Raw genomic sequence first — 15,771 nt, forward strand, 5'->3', positions numbered from 1 at the left:
AGGGGGTTCTTGGGCCTGAAAAACGTTGAAGAGACTCCTGCTTTAGGGGGTTCTAAATTGACCCTATTACAAGTCTGTAACTGACAGTATATCATTCAGAGTTAAGGGGGAGACCTTGGAATTTAAAAGGTTTGAATGAGAACCACTACTCTGGATGGGTCACTATGCCTCCCCAACCCCCCACCCCCACTATCACACCCCCCTCCCCCCTCCTCTGTCTCTCTCTACCAGCAGGGAGGGAGGTAGAGAGAGAGACTAGCTCCACCACAGCTCCAGTCTACAGTTGCAGTAGCTCTCTCTGTCTGTAGATTAGATGTTTTATCTTTCCCCAGTCAGTGCAATGCAATGCTGCAAAAAGAACACAAAAGTGAGGAGTTAAAAAATGGCCATTAAACGTGCTTCTCGTCGGTAACGAGGAGAGGAGTTATTAAAGAAGACTGCACTGGAGTGTTAAAGAAAGAAGACCAAAAGGGGGGATGATGAGGGCTGAGAACAAGAAGAAGATCTAGAAGAAGGATAATAGACCCAAGGAGGACCACACAGTCAGACACAGACTAGAGGAGCTAGCTTCTGGTAGCAGCTAGCTGAGCTGAGGCTGATCTGGGGGCAGCAGCAGCACAGCAGCAGCAAGAAGACATCCAGGGTTTTTTCTTGGGGGGGCTTGTATGGTATTGTTACTCCCTCCCATGGCAGGAGGACATTACCGGGATCTATTGGACGATCTATCCTGGTTTGTGGTGTAACAACAAAACTGATCAATAAGTGGGATCGATCAATAAGGCGCTGATTAATGATCCGGAGAGAGAGGGAGAGAGAGAGAGGTAGAGGCTGCTTCTTGTTGGATCTACTACTTGGGTCGCAGGACACAGCAGAGGAAGTGAACAAGGTAAGAGAAGGGTTCGACAAAATGTATAGATTTATACAACGTTCGTTTAGTGGGATTGATTCATACGTTTGTGGTGTTTTTTAAATGGGATTTAAAGGAAAGGAACCACCGATTAGAGAGAGAAAGGAAACCGTTGAAGCCTCGGGTTTGAATGCTGTTCTGTTGCGTATTATTGGCGGTGGCTGCTAACTGCTACTACTAGCCTCCATTGTCACACACATACAGCACAGCACACAGTCCTTTAGCTAGGCTAACGTGCTAAATGCTAGGCCCTAGCCTAGGGTAATAAACACGCCAAGGATGCGTCGGTGACGTCGCTATCGGTGTTGCCATGTCCAGCTTATTATAAGCGGCGTTGGGCTTCATTTTCTGTAAAGTTGCTTGTAAATATTTGGTTTTATTTTGGCTTGTTTCTAAAAAGTGTAGTTGCTTATTTGGGCTTGTTTCCTTAAAACCAGTAGTTTTTAAACATTTTAATGTCATGGACCCCCTGATTAATATGTATTTATTTTGACCCCCATCTAAAAATGTTTAGTGTCAGGGACCCCCGTACTAGATTTGTGTTGTTAGAATGTTTCAAAAAATGTTCAAATATTCCACATATTATTTCAATTTTTTTGTTGTTGTGGAAAATAGCAGATCTACCAGCTTGCAGATCGGCCCATGTATATAATAGTAGGTTTAAAGTGCCCATGTGGCCTTGTTTTCCCAGACCAGGTTGCTTATTTCTCTCACAAAATATGGCAACACTGGTCGCCATGTAACGTCGTCGTGAATTCCAGAAAATGGCTCTGGCCGTGAATCTTAACAGGGGGCGTAACTCACACTTCCTAACGTGTGTGACATGACATCACGGACGCATCCTTGGTGTCTTTTTTTGTATCATCCCAGGGCTAGGTAGGCTATAATAGCCATTGAGCTAACACAAGCTAGGGTTTCTCCTTGTTCCCATTTGTGTGTGTGTTTTTTTTAAATGGCTGTTTTCGGGGTAAAGTCGTGTTGTTGGCCGGGGTTTAGAGACTCTAAACCGCTGAAACACACGTTGTTGTTTAGAGACGGTTGTTTTACCTAGAGCCGCTTCGTTAGCACGTTGGTGCTAATTAGCAGGAAGCAAAGGCATGATGCTAACCCGCTGCCATTGTAAACAGTGGCGTGTGGAGGTAGCTCGTTAGCTGGTAATAATAATAAACATTATTTTTTAAAGCACCTTTCATACAGAGTTGCAGTTCAAAGTGCTTCACAGGCAGCACAGAAATCAAATGATTCACAATTTAAGTCAAATGAACATAGTAGTAGACACAAGGCAAAAACACAGAATATACATAAAATCATGGACATATAATACAAATAAAGATACAATGTCAGGCATAGGGTTAGAATAATTAAATATTCTTGGGAATAACATTCAGTAACTTAAAAACATAGCCCAGGGAACATAATTGGTAGTATAGCTGCTTTAGTAGTAATAACACAGGCATAGCAGTGGTGGTAATAACACAGGCAAGACAAGTGGACGTGTTTGTCATATTTAATATGCAAAGGTAATTCAAAGTGCTTTGAATAAAGCATAAAAATGTGTTTTATGAGAAATAGTATAATAATAATAATAGAGAAATGAATTTAAATGACATAAAACAGTGGTGGAAAAATTACTGAGATGTTCTATTTAAGTAAAAGTATCACACAAGTAAAAGTTCGGTAGCACAAATTTACTCGAGTAAAAGTGCAAAAGTATTGGCATCAAAAGGTACTTAAAGTACCAAAAGTAAAAGTACTCAATGTGCAGAATGTCACGAGTTTAATATGTATACAAATCTTTTGAAAATAGCAGATCTACAAGTTCACAATGCGTCGCATCGAGCTTGTAGATCAGCTATTTTCAAATAGCCGAAGTATATAAGGCTAAAGTGGGTAATGCATGTTTTGAAATAATAATCAAAATCTACAAAGTAACTGGTAACTAGAAGTTTTCAAATAATTGTAGTGGAGTAAACGTACAATATTTGCCCCTGAGATTTAGTGGATTAGAAGTAAAAGTATTGGAAATTGAAATACTCCAGTAAAGTAAAAAATACCTCAAAATTGTACCCAAGTACAGTACTTGAGTACATGTACTTAATAGTTACTTTCCACCACTGCATAAAAATAATAAAGTTAAAAGTGCAATTGCAGATGCACTTTTACTTAATTGCCAAGTTGCACATTATCAGCAATAAACTGCTTCTTCAGGACTATTTATCCTGTTCAGCCACCACATGCTTGATGCTTCTTCACTATTTGTCTTATCTTTTTCAGCTACCACATGCCACTTAACCCATTGAGTTCTGAGTCTGGCTGTCTTACAGTTTTCTGAAAAACTTCAAACTTTTTCATGTCAAGGACCCCCAAAATTATAAATAATACGCATTTGACCGCGGACCTCCATCTCAAAATATGTTGTTCCAGGGACACTCAAAAGCAAGGATTGAGTTAAAAATGTTGGCTTAAAAAATGTATACGTATATTAAAAAATGTCCAACATTTTCAAGATTTTTTTAAAATAGCAGATCTACAAGCTCACAAAGTGACGCGCTGCGAGCTTGTATATCTGCTATTTTTGAAATAGCCAACCAATGTGCTATACATGCATATACATAAAATCTAAAATGACACAGATACTTTCTCGGTTTTAATGAGTTAAGGAATATTTTATCTGTTCAGCTACCACATGTGGACATAGGTAGTTAGTTAGTGCTTGTAGTGGTAGTAGTAGTCATAGCAATAACAGCAATGATAATAAAGGTACACAGGGAAATCACACGGGTCCATTTTACATTCATAGTATAGACTCTTGTGTAGTACAGCCACAACATAGTGACTTTTAAGTTTTAAACTGCCCTCCCCTAACGTTTTCATGCAGTTGCAAGTCATTTCACAGCCCCGGTCTGTAATACATGATGGGCAAACTTTGCCCCCCCCCCCCCTCCCCTGCACTATGTAACGTTCCTCTTCTACTCCAGATTTGAATCCGGTTTCCTGCGCAAGTGCTGACAGATTTATCTCTACTTGCTTGCTTGCTCGGGGGATAAAATGTAATCTTGACAATCAGGTCAAAATTCGTGTCAGATCCTGTGTCTATAGGTGAGACATGACACGATCTAAATCTCTCAATAGAAGAGCAGGGAGACAAAACACAACCACCCCAGTTTATGTATTTGTATAACATACTCTACCTGCAGATTGGACACATTTACATTTTGTTCATAAAAAAGTAACATAGTGCTGCTTTAATGTGGCCCTGTGGGTCAATATCTGAATGCTGATATATTATTGCAAGTTTACAGATCACCCGTTTTAATTACTACAGTCTGTAGTTTAATTATTAGTACTTATTTTTATTGTAGATTTATATCTATTGTATTTGTATCTAAGTTCATAAAGTTAATATAAGTATGACTAAATGCATTTGAAATTAGATAGAAATGTTACACTGAATAACCGGGAACGCATCTGTGTAACCACTTAAACCATTATTTTATATTTTTTAACTACTCAAAAATTGCAGATATACAAGCTCATAGCGTGGCATTCGAGCTTTTAGATCTGCTGAAAAATCTTGAAAATAATTGTAAAGCGCCTTGGATAAAGGCGCTATATAAATATAAAATGCACCATTCAAATATTTGAATATATATATATTTAAAGCAAACAGTTTAAACTCAAATATTTGCTTCTCTTGTGTCCCTCGAGCAACATATTTTCAGATGGGGTCGGCGGCCAAATACATGTAATTTTAGGTGGTCCTTGACATGAAAAAGTTTGAGAACCACTGATGTACTGTAGTAACATACGTTTTTTTCAGAAAACTGTTAGGATTTAGAAGACATTTGTAGATGCCTTCCCGGGTTGAATGGGTTAATATCCCTTTATTATTACATTTGTGACTATTATAGGCTACTTGAGTGATGGAGTTTACAGTATACTACTGGTGAGAGTGCAAGTATGCATAGACGCAGCAATGTGGCCTCCTGGAGTGAGTGTGGAAATGTAGTGTCCCTCTCCATCAGTGGTTCTCAACCGGTGGTCCGGGGAGGGGGTTCCAGGTGGTCCCCAGCTAAATGATGCAGAGTTGGTAACCAAATGGACCCTTATAGATAGATCTTTAACTCTTCAGAGCGTCATTTTACGCTCTCAAGAGTTAAATTATCGTTACATATATGCATTACTTAATTAAAGAATTGTTATTTTGATCAGTGTTTGCCTGTTGTCTCTCCTATTGGCACCAACATCAATACAGCATGGAATTGTGGACAAAATCGTATCCAATGATAACAAAATATTCTTAAGTCTTGGGTCTGAGAGTCTAAATCTCATCAAACGGTGGCTCAAATGCCAAAATAAATAATGGACATTGATATGAAAAGGGTTGAAAACCACTGCTCTCTCCATCATCAAAGTTGCCCACCCCTTAGCACAACATTATTTTACAGAGCTGTGGACGGAACTGGGTGGAGTGGAGCACTTGTACACAAAGTCAGTCGCTGCCTGGTTGTATTGTACAAACCCCCCTCCTTATCTTCACAAAAGATTCTCTTGAATATTATTGTTGCTGTCGGGCAGAAACCTCTTATCTCCACATTTTAACTTTTTGTATTTTTTCCTAAATGAATGCCCTACTTGATCATACTACAGCCGCACACGAAAGCATCAAAAGTAGCAGATCTGCAAGCTCTAAACGAGGCGCAAAGTCGACGTGTTTCGAGCTTGTAGATCTGCTACTTTTGCCATTTTTTTATTTGAATTCTGAAAAGTAACAGTTTTGGACATATGAGGTTTCAACCCGACAGAGACGATATAATCTCTGGTAAGGAAATCACAAGTGCATTTTTAAGGGAAGTCTTTCAAACAGTGGATTTGAATTTGGGTTCACGTTGCAAATGAAAGGACATTAGAAAGTCCTCAAATCAAATGTGTGCCAGATTTTTTAACGTTTTTTTTCTTGGGCCAATCAATTAAATCACCAGTGTCTTTCTATAACCACATAACTTAGGCTGACCAGAGAGACAGAATCACTTTAAATCACCATTAAATAAAGACTTAGACGTGAGGGATCTGTTTTAATTAGATACAGGCTAATTTGGACTTCACAGCATGTGGTCGCTGGTGTCACACTAGACTCAGAACATGCTGTTCATAATGCAGTTTTAGGACAATGTTAAACGACAACAAAAACTTTTTTGTTTTTGGGGGTCCAGTGGGTTTGAAATGGCTTGAAAAACCACCCTGTCTTAAACTATGGGTCTAGACTAGGTCTGCAATTATCGATTATCTTCTAAGCGATTATTCTGTCGAATAACTTTTTGATTAATCGAGAAGCATGTTTTTTTTGTTGTTGTTGTTAAACATCAATTACGGTAATCGATTAACCACTTAAGAGTTATTATTATTATTTTTTAAATTGCAGATCTACTAGCTCACACAATGCGTCACGTTGTGAGCTTGTAGACCGGCTATTTTCACTAAAAGGTCTAACCTGTTTTTGGTGTTCTTTTTCTTTAATAATCAATTAAATGGATTAGTTCAAGAATGAACTAGTCTAGATCCCAGATGGGGTTCTGGGCCCCTATCTGATGGGTCCTGTAGAGACCACAGTCCTCTCCTAACATGTTCTAATCCATTAGGACCGGGAAAGAATCTGTGTCATTTTTTAGATTTCTTTGGCTGTTCAAAAATAGCAGATATACAAGCTCATAGCTCATACTATGAGCTTGTAGAACTGCTTTTCTTTTGATTTTTTTTTTGTAAATTTGTGCAAATCTTTAAATATATATATGTAGATTTTTAAAGTGAACATTTGTGACTCAAATCTTTGCTTCTGGGGGTCCCTGGAACAACTGTATTTTGAGATTGGGGTCCGCGGCCAAATACATATAATTTTAGGGGTCCTTGACATGAAAATGTATGAGCACCACTGATATATAGCAACAGAAGTAAAAAAAAGAATGTTAGTATTTAGAAGACATGTGTAGAATCCTCAGAAGCAAAGATTTGAGTTACAAATGTTCGCTTTAAAAAAAAATATATATATGCAAAGATTTGCTATGAGCTTGTATATCTGCTGTTTTTGAATAACCCAAAGAAATCTAAAAAATGACACAGATGCGTCCCCGGTCTTTAATGAATGAATGAAGGACTCTAAAAAGACTCCATCTGCTCCACTCTGTCTGATCTGGTGTTGTTCCCATACCGGTTTACCAGTATCAGAAAAGCTGCCGATAGATACTGCCTAAAATGCTGGTATCGGTATCAGCGAGTAGTATGCCAGTCTAATGCAGATCCGATACCACGTAATTTATCACATGATGATATTTCATTTACAGTAATATTTTTGAGTGCTTCAGTTGTTGCACAACTGTTTTATACTCTATTATTACTCTATTATTTTACTAACTTAAAGGTAGGGTAAGTGATATTTTTGGGTTAAAACAAAAAGTATTTTGTTAAAAGGTTAAAGCACTATATTCTGATTCATTGTAATCATTGCTATAGAGTGTTTGTTCAGTAACAGGAGTCTCCCCGTCTCTCCAGCTCTTTAATAAACAGAAAATACATTTTCCTGTAGGTGTCAAAATCTCAGCCAATCAGGAGAAAGTACCCATTTTTAAGCTTCATTTGTATAGTGTTCCAGTTCCAGTTTTGTCTGCTCATTTCTTAGTGTCATCACTTTCAATTTCACTTGTTTAATCTGTATCCTGATTGAGTTCTCTATCCTGATTGGATACAATTGGAAATTAACCTGAAACGAAAATGCATTTTCTGTTTTATAAAGAACTGGACAGACAAGGAGACTCCTTTTACTGAACAAACACTCTATAGCAATGAGTACTATATCAGTCGTTGTCAAACTTTTTAATTTCAACGACCCCCATAACTCTGAGAGTGTACAAATGGAACCAAATGGACCCTTACGGGTCCATTTGGTTCCATTTTGTACACTCTCAGAGTTAAGGGTCCATTTGGCACCCCCCTCACCGCCTGGACCCCACCTAGAGAACCACTGTCCTAGGTTCTCGGTATCGACGGACACACAAGTTGTAGGTATCGGTACTTCTCTAGTCTGGTCCACAAACAACCCCTGCATTCTTACACATTCTCTCTCTCTCCCACCTTTCTCTTACCTCGTTCTCTCGCTTTCAACCACCTCCTCCTCTCATCCCCTCGCTCTGTCGCCAACCTCCGCCTCCTCTCTTTCTCTCTCTCTCTCTCTTTGGTGAATCAGACTGTGTGATATGAGTTCTCTCTCTCTGGTTGCCATGTCAACAGACAGGTGTGTAGTTTGATGCGTTGTCTACTCCTTTCACTTACCTCGCCAGTGAGGTGAAGAGGCCAAAGTGACCCTGAATCATGATTTTAATTGACGACTAGTTTTCACAGAAATAATTGCAAACTTGTGTTTTTTGACATTAGAATATATAAATAAAAATGACAATTAACTGAAATACACAGAGAAAGGACTGACATATTTAATAACTATCTATGACATTAACACAGTCCAAACCTGTTCTTTCATCTATAAATGCACTTGCCTTTCAAATATGCTTCCTACACCTTTTTAAATAATATTTTAAGACCAACGAGCAAGTTCATAATTATAATACTAGAAAATCCAACAACTCCATCTTTCCTTAAGCCAGTTCTCCATTAAAGACAGAGGTTCTTTACTCTGGAATACACACATACTTATTGCCAACTCCTCATCTTCACTCAGTAACTTTAAACATAGACTGAAGGTCAGCCTGATGAATCAAGCCTCTCCACTTGCTTCTACCATGTAATGTAGCCCTACTTCTGCATACACAGACACACAGACATCATGGAAGAAGACGTGTTTAAGACCACAGCAAACTGAGTGTATATTATATTTCGCTATAATAAAACATAGACAAACATACTGTTACACTGTGTGTGTGTGTGTGTGTGTGTGTGTGTGTGTGTGTGTGTGTGTGTGTGTGTGTGTGTGTGTGTGTGTGTGTGTGTGTGTGTGTGTGTGTGTGTGTGTGTGTGTGTGTGTGTGTGTGTGTGTGTGTGTGTGTGTGTGTGAGAGTGAGAGAGAGGTAAGCTGAGCTAGATTAATCAGAACAAAGAACGGAAGTTTTTTCCCTTTTGTGAATACTTCCTCATGTACTTCCTGCCATAACTTTCTTCGGTATGAGAGGAGAGGAGAAGACTTCTCCTCCTCTCTGAAGAGAAGAGATCCCTTTTTAACAGAGATAGTGGTGTAAATATTAAGGTCCATTATTCAATAGTGCCAGCCAGCTTTGCTTTTTTAAACACAGAACCACTCAAAGCCAGTGCAAGGAATATGGCATCATGGCCCCAGTGTGTGCTTTTTCATGGCATAGTACCGGTGTTCCCAAATCAGAGGCATGATGTGTAACATGACGGCGTCTGTGTGTAGTGTTACGCTATGCTACAGCTGCTGGTACATTCTATACATTACGTCCATACAAAACAGACTGATGATGTAGCACAGGGATCTTCAACGTTTTTCAGGCCAAGGACCCTCTTGCTGAGAGACAGATGCAGCAGGGACCCCCACTACATATTGTATTCCTGTTAAATGTGTGTTTTTGGACATTTAACCACTTAAACCCGCAATACTTTGTAAACTTGACCGATGGCTCTGTACTTGGTCTGCTCTTTTTTCCCTCTACTACACCAAACCTCTTTGCTGAAAATAGCCGATCTACAAGCTCACAAGCTTGTAGATCTGCTATTCTTGGCTGTAATGTTCCCCTCAGAATATGGATGCTAGTGTTCAAATAGTTAGTGTAAATTCGCTATCACACAAGATTTGGCGGCCCCCCTGTAGTAACTCTGAGGACCCCCTGTTGAAGACCCCTGATGTAGCATACTGACTGCAGGCAAAGAAGCAGATTTTCCTTCCCTGAGTATCATAAAAGGTGTTTTCCCCAAATAAGAAGAGCATGCTAAAGTTGCATAACCCACTCAGTTGTTGTCAAAAAGATATTTGTAAAGAAACAATACTCAAAGTAATTTCACTCCACCTCCCTTTCTCCGTTTGCTCGCTCGCTCTCTTTCTCTCTGTCCCCCTCTCTCTCACACACAACCATGAGATGACACATTTTTGCCCATAGTTAAACATTGACAATAGTCTAATCATTTATTTCACAAAGTACAGACAAACATATTTATGTAATTGTTTATTTAGACGAGGCCCTATTCCTCCGGGCTAATTGGGTTTAAATGTGTTGTTGCCACACTGTCGGGTCAAGAGGAGTGACTTGGATCTCACCCCAATGTTCTCAACAAAGTAACAGCCTTTGTATTTTTCCATTGAAAACATTGTATCTGTCTATAATGACAGCCGGTCAGGTCAGGTCGGGTTGTGAAAATGGATACATTGAAGCAGGTTTTGGTGGTTGTAGTTGAAAAGAAATGTGAGCGCGTTGCAGGACCAGGTTAGAAAATAAAAAAGACAGACCCGTTCCACTCTGCGTGTCGTGTGCAGTGGTGTAAAGTAACGACGTACATTTACTCAAGTACTGTACTTAAGTACAATTTTGAAGTATTTCGACTTTATTGGAGTACTTCCAATTTTCAGTACTTTTACTTCTACTCCACTACATCTCGGAGGCAAATATTGTGCTTTTACTCCACTACAATTGTTTGAAAACTTTAGCTACTAGTTACTTTGCAGATATAAATTGTTACATTTATAAAACATAATTTAACCACTTCAGCATCGCGACGCGTTGTGAGCTTGTAGATCTGCTATTTTCAAACATTTTAGTACTTTTACTTTTGGTTCTTTAAAGGAGGAGTTCACCCAAAAAATGACTTATTTTCTATCAATTACACACCCCATGAAGCCTTGATTTCATGGATTTATTTTTGTTTTTGTGGCATTCCTAAGACAATAATTTGATGACCGTGTGTATTTCCGGTAGGAGACACAAATAATCTACTTTGTGTCTCCTACCGGATACATTAGCCGGTAGGAGACGGGAATCAAATTATTAGCTTAGGAATGCGACAAAAACAAAAAAGAATCCATGGATTGAAGGCTTCATAGGGTGTGCAATTGATAGAAAATAAGTCATTTTTTGGGTGAACTCCTCCTTTAAGTACATTTTGAGACCAATACCTTTTGTACTTGTACTCACGTAAATTTTGAATTCCGGACTTTTACTTGTAACACTTAAGTAAAACATTCGAACACTTTTTCCACCTCTGGTCGTGTGTCAGTGAGAGAGAGGGATGTTGATGCCTAGCATTACATTGGCGGATAATTCATGTGAGCAACGTGTTTGTGTGTGATCTGAAATACAATGGAGGATACATTTCAGAGACGCACGTGGGTTTAGGATTGTACAGGCAGGCGTTTGTAGGGCTGTCATGTTTTATGACATTTCACTTGATTCATTAATTGTCGCTCAATTGATTGCGCTTAATTGTAATTGTGTTTCTGTCGTTGAGTGGGTTTAGGAATCGTCCAGGCAGACGTTAAAGCTTTCTAGGATAAAGCCTCTCAAAAATTGTTGCACTTCATTATCTTAACACATTAAATCCGGGAACGGAATCTATGTCATTTTAAGATTTATTTGGCTATTAAAAATAGCTAGCAGATCTACAAGTGCAGCTCAGATCTACAAGCTCATTAAAAAATAGCAGATATACAAGCTCATAGCGCCGCGTTAGGAGCTTGTAGATCTGTTAATTTAGAAAAATCATGCAGTTTGAAAATATGTGCAAATCTTTGAATATACATATGTTTTTTAAGCGAACATTTGTAACTCAAATCTTTGCTTCTGGGAGTCCCTGGAACTAAATATTTTACAAATGTTCCCTAGTTTCACGATTTTTCAGAAATAGCAGATCATCAAACCTGTAGCGCGCTATGAGCTTGTATATCTGCTATTTTTGAATAGCCCAAAGAAATCTAAAAATGACAGAGATGTGTTCCCGGTTTGAATGGGTTAATAGATGTTAATTTGTAAAATGTTCACAGCAATTAATGTTTCTGTACTTAAGGATCAAAGGATGATTCTATCCTGAAGCATAACCCAAAGGTGACTGACGCTGCTTAGGCTTACAGCAGCTAGTAGTAAGAGATGTAATTAAAAGTAACACGCACCAACTAAGGGCTGTTATAGAGGTGCAGATACAATCATAATCATTATTTTTGTCGATTAGAAACCATGTATTTATTCAACTTAAATCTAAAATAAAAAAGTGTTTCAACAGCTTTGTATGTTAAACTGTCCTGATATGTAATGTAGTTACATAGGTCATAATGAGATTAGCTCAAACCCATCAAATTAACAAGGGGCACAAACAAGTTCTTGGGGAGGAGTTGCATCTGTACGCACGCACGCGCGCGCGCGCACACACACACACACACGTACGTTTAGGAAGGTTCTACAGTAGGTGTAGGAACAGAAGGGTATAATTATATTAATTTAATAGTGTGGCTTTTGTTTCAATGAAAGGCTGGTGATGACCTCTGACATTGACTAAAATTGTTTAAAAAAATCAATTAAAAATATATATTTGGAAACAATAATAAAATCCATAGAGTAACTGCTGAGACCTTCAACACAAACAACATCTCTGAGTATGTGTGTATGTGTGTGCGCGCTCAGGAATGTGTGATCACCCCTCCCCCTCCTCCTCTGCTGCACTATAAACGGCCCCTCCCCTCTGTCTGCCCTTTAACCAAAACACACACATAGTACACTAAAACCCACACAAAATACATACGTAACAAGAAGACACAACCACACACCAAGACACACATTTGACAGGGAGGGGGGGGGGGGGGTGCTTTGTGTCATGTGACACTACTATGTTCTGTCCAGTCAGCAGAGTTCAAGTCAGTGTTGCTTAGCAACCACCAATTAGTTCCAGGAAGTAAAAGACTGGAGACAGTCAGTCTTGTACTTCTAGTACTGAATGTCTGAATGTTTCCTCGCTGTAATACCAACTTCATACTACAGTACTACTACCACTTAACCCATTCAATATAATTAATATTGTAATTCTATAACCATTATTTTATACTTTGGGCTATTCAAAAATAGCAGATCTACAAACAAGCTCATACAAAGCGTGTAGATCTGCTACTATTGAAAAATCTTGACCATTTTTGCAAATCTTTGAATATATATTTTTTCAAGCGAACAAGCTTGTAGATCTGCTATTTGTGCCCCAAATGAAAGAGTTAAAGTGTCTCTCTGGGTCTTGTTCATGAGCAGGCATGCAATGCTCATTTGGTATGTTCTTGCACTCTACTTCAATGACGTGACACGCACGTCGCTTAACACCTACACTGCAAGTCACACAATGGACAATTGATATGCATCTAGGCTTATTCCTATGTTAATACGCTAGGTGTGAGTCGGGAACCTTTGAAAACTTTGTTGAGGTGCGAATTTAAAGTAGTTTTAAATCTATGCGTGTGCCTGCGTCTGCTCCGCGAACAGCCTTTTCCCATGTTGTTGAAGCGCAAGAGGGTGGGGGGCGGGTGTGGAGAGAGTCAGCGCACTGAAGTCAAGGCACAGACTACTGTGTTGTTGACGGACAACGGATGCACGCTTATGAGAAACAACACAAATAAAACCTGGAAAAACAGTTGCGTGCATTAGCGCAAGATGAGGATAAAGGAAAGATTCAGTCTAAATGTCCAGCTTGCTAATTCTCGCCTACTACTACTACTTTTGTATTTGAAACTTTACATTTCTCTAAATATTATAAACTTTCAGGACAGCCTAAGTACTAATATACTTTATGAAAAGGCTACTATAGGCTACACAGTGAAGTCGGACTGAATAATGACTGAAACGTTTTCTCTTTTTTTACTCTCTTGGTGTGGGGATTATCTGGCACAGTAGTTGTGAATGAGCAAACTGGACATTTAGACTGAATGTTTCCTTTATCCTCATCTTGCGCTAATGCACGCAACTGTTTTGCCAGGTTTTATTTTTGTTGTTTCTCATAAGCGTGCATCCGTTGTCCGCCAACAACACAGTAGTCTGTGCCTTGACTTCAGTGCGCTGACTCTCTCCACACCCGCCCCCCGCCCCCTTGCGCTTCAACAACATGGGAAAAGGCTGTTCGCGTCTGCTCCTGGTCAAATAGGTTCCGGCGCGGCGTGCAAGGCCGTCCAGTGAGCATTGCACCCCTGGTCATGAGTGAGGGGAGGATGGGAGCGGGAGATCAGCCGGAAAATTGATTGATTGATTGATTGATTGAATACTTTATTAGTCAGAAAGGTAAACGGCACATGGTACAGACAGACATTTAGGCTAAAAAGAAACAAAAAAAGTCCTGTGGAATTGTTTCCACTGTGATCCTATCTATGTATTCAATGAATCGACATGGCATACACAATGTACACAATAACACATGTCATCAACAAATACAAAACACTATGTGTACAAAGCAGTGTTGATTTTGTCGACTAAAACTATGACGAAAAATGTCGGTCGACTGCCTTTTTTCACTGCCGAAAACTAAATAAAGACTAAGCTATGATGACTAAAACTAAGACTAAATATATTGACAATTTGCGACGCGTTGTGAGCTTGTAGATCGGCTATTTTCAGCATGCAACCAAGTGTAAAATCAGCCATTACGACGCCATCAAGGCACCGCCAACATACATTTTAGTCGACTAAATCAACTGTAGTTTTAGTCGACTAAAATCTTATGATATTTAGTCGACTAAAACTAGACTAACAGTAAAACATTTCAGGTGACTAAAATATGACTGAAACTAAATGGAATTTTATTCAAAAGACTATGACTAAAACTGAATCAAAATTTGCTGTCAAAATCAACACTAGTACAAAGGAGAAAAAGGAAAAACGGTGGCAGTGAATGACACCTCCTTTCTATGTGAATTTACATATGTGAATACATTTACCTCCCCTTGTGGTCTCCTGATAGATGTTTTTTTCAGGCTAATTTTGAAAGAAACCAGTGATGCACATCCTTTTAACCCATTCAATATGGAAACGTATCTCTGTCATTTTAGATTTCTTTGGGCTATTCAAAAATAGCAGACCTACAAGCTCATAGCGTGGCACCGATGAGCTTGTAGATCTGCTATATTTGAAAAATCGTGAAAATGTGTGCAACTCTTTGAATATATATTTTTTTAAAGTGAACATTTATGAAATATTTTGTTCCAGGGACCCCCCCCCCCCCCCCCCCCCAGAAGCAAAGATTTGAGTTACAAATGTTTGCTTTAAAAAAATATATGCAAAGATCACGATTTTTCAAAAAATAGCAGATGTACAAGCTCATAGCTTCCAGATCGTTGTCGCTCCCTCGGTTTTCAGTATTGAGGTCAGAGGTATTAATATACACACGACATGGCAATCAAAATGCCTTTGGTTGTACAAAAAGTGAATTAAAATGCACAAAGATATTAGTGCATGTGTGTCTCTATTCTCTGCCTCGCTCTAACCATTCTAGAAACATCACTGAAAGAACGACTGAAACAGCACTTAAGCTTTAATGACAGCATTGTAAAAAAAAAACGAATACAAATAGCATTTCTTCTGATTCAAACTTTACACACATTTCTCAAAACCAGCTCCTGAACTTGGTGACTTTAATGTCCACCTTTTATTTTCTTTAAAGATATTTTTGGGTCTTTTCAGCCTTTATTGATAGTATACAGTGGAGATGGACAGGAAACGGTGAGAGAGATGCAGCAAAGATCGTCGGGATCGGGATTCGAACCCGCGATACGCCGCCAGGATTAGGCATTAGAGCCTATATGTGGTATGTGCATGGACCACTAGGCCAGCAGGTGACCCTACTTTGTCCATCTTTGAAGGTTTAGGTGCAGATGCAATGAATACTGAACGGAACAG

At 39.0% G+C, this 15,771-nt stretch overlaps 1 protein-coding gene across 2 annotated transcripts in view; it reads left to right on the top strand.

The window, feature by feature from the left end:
• The first annotated feature begins 289 nt into the window (after positions 1-289).
• zmiz2 (zinc finger, MIZ-type containing 2) overlaps positions 290-15,771 on the top strand; it is a 43,843-nt gene continuing 28,361 nt past the window's right edge. For both annotated transcript variants that reach the window (XM_084056200.1, XM_084056201.1), the window contains exon 1: positions 290-886. The gene's annotated coding sequence lies outside the window, so the exon portion shown is untranslated. The remainder of the gene's footprint in view (positions 887-15,771) is intronic.

The sequence above is a fragment of the Gymnoscopelus microlampas genome (genome assembly GCF_963454915.1).
Source record: "Gymnoscopelus microlampas genome assembly, chromosome: 4".
Lineage (NCBI taxonomy): Eukaryota > Metazoa > Chordata > Actinopteri > Myctophiformes > Myctophidae > Gymnoscopelus > Gymnoscopelus microlampas.